This window comes from Salmo salar, chromosome 23 (genome assembly GCF_965601325.2).
Source record: "Salmo salar chromosome 23, fSalSal1, whole genome shotgun sequence".
NCBI classification, from domain to species: domain Eukaryota; kingdom Metazoa; phylum Chordata; class Actinopteri; order Salmoniformes; family Salmonidae; genus Salmo; species Salmo salar.
Window position 1 is genome coordinate 53,296,915 of NC_138313.1, and position 5,264 is coordinate 53,302,178.

The window sequence follows — 5,264 nt, forward strand, 5'->3', positions numbered from 1 at the left end:
GCTTGTGGAAGGCTACCTGAAACGTTTGACCCAAGTTAAACAATTTAAAGGCAATGTTACCAAATACTAATTGAGTGTATGTAAACTTCTGACCCACTGGGAATGTGATGAAAGAAATAAAAGCTGAAATAAATCATTCTCTCTACTATTATTCTGACATTTCACATTCTGAAAATAAAGTGGTCATCCTAACTGACCTAAAACAGGGAATTTTTACTAGGATTAAAATGTCAGGAATTGTGAAACTAATTTTAAATATATTTGGCGAAGGTGTATGTAAACTTACGACTTCAACTGTACGTCTCCACATTAACACTGGAACTGAGTTGAATAAGGGATACAGAACTGCTTGTCCCTGAAGGAAGGAAACGAGATACAACTTTGATTAGAAGACCTAAAATCATGCCTGACTAGACCAATGAAATCATAACAGCATCGTAATATAGCGTGGATACAGGAATAGCCTACAGTCTACTATAATGTAGCTATGTGCCAGTATCTGATACAGGAAGTAGCCTCGTTCTACTATAATGTAGGCTATGTGCCAGTATCTGATACAGGAAGTAGCCTGTTCTACTATAATGTAGCTATGTGCCAGTATCTGATACAGGAAGTAGCCTGTTCTACTATAATGTAGCTATGTGCCAGTATCTGATACAGGAAGTAGCCTACAGTCTACTATAATGTAGCTATGTGCCAGTATCTGATACAGGAAGTAGCCTACAGTCTACTATAATGTAGCTATGTGCCAGTATCTGATACAGGAAGTAGCCTACAGTCTACTATAATGTAGCTATGTGCCAGTATCTGATACAGGAAGTAGCCTGTTCTACTATAATGTAGCTATGTGCCAGTATCTGATACAGGAAGTAGCCTACAGTCTACTATAATGTAGCTATGTGCCAGTATCTGATACAGGAAGTAGCCTACAGTCTACTATAATGTAGCTATGTGCCAGTATCTGATACAGGAAGTAGCCTACAGTCTACTATAATGTCAGTGGAATGTGCTAGTATCTGATACAGGAAGTAGCCTACAGTCTACTATAATGTCAGTGGAATGTGCCAGTATCTGATACAGGAAGTAGCCTACAGTCTACTATAATGTCAGTGAATGTGCTAGTATCTGATACAGGAAGTAGCCTACAGTCTACTATAATGTCAGTGGAATGTGCTAGTATCTGATACAGGAAGTAGCCTACAGTCTACTATAATGTCAGTGAATGTGCTACAGTATAATTTATTTAGTTGATGAATGAAATTGGAGATGGCTCCGGTGGGCTGTATGTTAATGAGTATGTTAATGAAGGCTGTTAATAAAGGCTGTATGTTAATGAAGGTTTTTCAGCGGTTGAACTATGGCAATGTCAAAATCATTTATAAATCGATCTTCCTTTTAGTCAGGAAATGATGAGCCAGAGCAACCAACCACATCCTGTTCTCTACCCCCCGCCCCCGCTCTCCCTCCTCAACCAACCACATCCTGTTCTCTACCCCCCTGCTCTCCCTCCACAACCAACCACATCCTGTTCTACCCCCCCTGCTCTCCCTCCTCAACCAACCACATCCTGTTCTACCCCCGCTGCTCTCCCTCCACAACCAACCACATCCTGTTCTCTACCCCCCGCCCCTCCGCTCTCCCTCCTCAACCAACCACATCCTGTTCTCTACCCCCCTGCTCTCCCTCCTCAACCAACCACATCCTGTTCTCTACCCCCCCCTCTCCCTCCTGCCACCCCCCTGCTCTCCCTCCTCAACCAACCACATCCTGTTCTCTACCTCTCCCCTCCCCCCCCCGCTCTCCCTCCTCAACCAACCACATCCTGTTCTCTACCCCCCCCCGCTCTCCCTCCACAACCAACCACATCCTGTTCTACCCCCCCCGCTCTCCCTCCTCAACCAACCACATCCTGTTCTCTACCCCCCCTGCTCTCCCTCCTCAACCAACCACATCCTGTTCTCTACCCCCCCCCTGCTCTCCCTCCACAACCAACCACATCCTGTTCTACCCCCCCGCTCTCCCTCCTCAACCAACCACATCCTGTTCTCTACCCCCCCTGCTCTCCCTCCTCAACCAACCACATCCTGTTCTCTACCCCCCCCGCTCTCCCTCCTCAACCAACCACATCCTGTTCTCTACCCCCCCCTGCTCTCCCTCCTCAATCAACCACATCCTGTTCTCTACCCTCCCCCCTGCTCTCCCTCCTCAACCAACCACATCCTGTTCTCTACCCCCCCCTGCTCTCCCTCCTCAACCAACCACATCCTGTTCTCTACCCCCCGCCCCCGCTCTCCCTCCTCAACCAACCACATCCTGTTCTCTACCCCCCCCCCTCTCCCTCCACAACCAACCACATCCTGTTCTCTACCCCCCCCCCCCCCGCTCTCCCTCCTCAACCAACCACATCCTGTTCTCTACCCCCCCTGCTCTCCCTCCTCAACTAACCACATCCTGTTCTCTACCCCCCCGCTCTCCCTCCACAACCAACCACATCCTGTTCTCTACCCCCCCCCTCTCCCTCCTCAACCAACCACATCCTGTTCTCTACCCCCCCCCGCTCTCCCTCCTCAACCAACCACATCCTGTTCTCTACCCCCCCCGCTCTCCCTCCACAACCAACCACATCCTGTTCTCTACCCCCCCCCGCTCTCCCTCCTCAACCAACCACATCCTGTTCTCTACCCCCCCCCCCCTCCCTCCTCAACCAACCACATCCTGTTCTACCCCCCCCTGCCCTCCCTCCACAACCAACCACATCCTGTTCTCTACCCTCCCCCCCGCTCTCCCTCCACAACCAACCACATCCTGTTCTCTACCCCCCCCCTGCTCTCCCTCCACAACCAACCACATCCTGTTCCCCCCCCCGCTCTCCCTCCTCAACCAACCACATCCTGTCTCTACCCCCCCTGCTCTCCCTCCACAACCAACCACATCCTGTTCCCCTGTTCAATTAATTTTCCGCCACACTGAAAAGGTCTATATGCGTACCTCTGTGCCCATCTCAGTGCAGCATGGCCAGCGTGGTCGGTCCGAGGCCCGCCTGGTCGGGTACGAGGCCGGCGTGGTCGGGTGCGAGGCCGGCGTGGTCGGGTGCGAGGCCGGCGTGGTCGGGTGCGAGGCCGGCGTGGTCGGGTGCGAGGCCGGCGTGGTCGGGTGCGAGGCCGGCGTGGTCGGGTGCGAGGCTCGCCTGGTCGGGTACGAGGCCGGCGTGGTCGGGTGCGAGGCCGGCGTGGTCGGGTGCGAGGCCCGCCTGGTCGGGTGCGAGGCCCGCCTGGTCGGGTGCGAGGCCGGCCTGGTCGGGTACGAGGCCGGCCTGGTCCGGTCCAGTATGCTCCAGCTGTGTGTGTGTGTGTGTGTGTGTGTGGATGAACTTCCAAGAAAATACCTGATAAGATGCTAAAGGAGATGGTGATGACAGTGAGATCATCCAGTATGAAAATAAAAGACCCCTTGGGATCTAAAAATGAGTGTGGCGTGACCTCTCCTCTCCTTTTTTGTCCGTTTTTGAGGTTACTAGTCACCCCTGGTGGAGGTTCTTGGAAAACTGCGATTTTAAGTCTGAGCGCGGAGGTTGACGAAAACCTTCGAAAGTGGTGCTATGTTGCGTGTTGTCTTGAATTCCAGGCAGATGTTTGAGTACAGAATGAAATGGTGGTACCGTAACATGCTAAACACTCTTTTGAGAAAGGGGTTCCAACAGGGTTCTTTGGCTGTCACCAAAGGGGGGTTCTATCTGGAGCTATAAAGGTTTCTCCTATGGGGACAGTGGAATAATCCTGTTTTGTAGATGGATGGAAAGGTTTCTCCTATGGGGACAGTGGAATAATCCTGTTTGTAGATGGATGGAAAGGTTTCTCCTATGGGGACAGTGGAATAATCCTGTTTGTAGATGGATGGAAAGGTTTCTCCTATGGGGACAGTGGAATAATCCTGTTTGTAGATGGATGGAAAGGTTTCTCCTATGGGGACAGTGGAATAATCCTGTTTGTAGATGGATGGAAAGGTTTCTCCTATGGGGACAGTGGAATAATCCTGTTTGTAGATGGATGGAAAGGTTTCTCCTATGGGGACAGTGGAATAATCCTGTTTGTAGATGGATGGAAAGGTTTCTCCTATGGGGACAGTGGAATAATCCTGTTTGTAGATGGATGGAAAGGTTTCTCCTATGGGGACAGTGGAATAATCCTGTTTTGTAGATGGATGGAAAGGTTTCTCCTATGGGGACAGTGGAATAATCCTGTTTGTAGATGGATGGAAAGGTTTCTCCTATGGGGACAGTGGAATAATCCTGTTTGTAGATGGATGGAAAGGTGCTAAGTGTTGGCCTGTATTGCAGTGGTGGTTCTGGGTGGTTTTCTGTAAAACAATAAATAATTGCAGGTGGCGAGTTAAGATAATCAGAAATACTAGGAAACATCCCCACTTTTGGCACACATTTGCAAGCAGGTGAAGTAACCTATCTGCGCTTGAGGGATGTGGGATCACAGGACCAAGTGTGCAAAGCTGTCGTCAAGGCAAAGGGTGGCTATTTGAAGAATCTCAAATATAAAATATATTTTGATTTGTTTAACACTTTTATTTTTTTTGTTGGTTGCTACATGATTCCATGTGTGTTATTTAATAGTTTTGATGTCTTCAATATTATTCTACAATGTAGAAAATAGTAAAAATAAAGAAAAATCCTTGAATGAGTCGGTGTGTGTGTGTTCAGGCTGATGTATGTTTCAATAAATCAAATGTATTTATAAAGCCCTTCTTACATCAGCTGATATCTCAAAGTGCTGTACAGAAACCCAGCCTAAAACCCCAAACAGCAAGCAATGCAGGTGTAGAAGCACAGTGGCTAGGAAAAACTCCCCTAGAAAGGCCAAAACCTAGGAAGAAACCTAGAGAGGAACCAGGCTATGAGGGGTGGCCAGTCCTCTTCTGGCTGTACTGAGCAGATCAGAGGAACCAGGCTCTGAGGGGTGACCAGTCCTCTTCTGGCTGTACTGGGTAGACCAGAGGAACCAGGCTATGAGGGGTGACCAGTCCTCTACTGGCTGTACTGGGTAGACCAGAGGAACCAGGCTATGAGGGGTGGCCAGTCCTCTACTGGCTGTACTGGGTAGAGAGGAACCAGGCTATGAGGGGTGGCCAGTCCTCTTCTGGCTGTACTGGGTGGATCGAGGCCAGGCCGAGGGGGACCAGCCCCGGCGCGGGTGCCGGGCCGGCTGAGGGGTGGCCAGTCCTCTTCTGGCTGTGCCGGGTGGAGATTATAACAG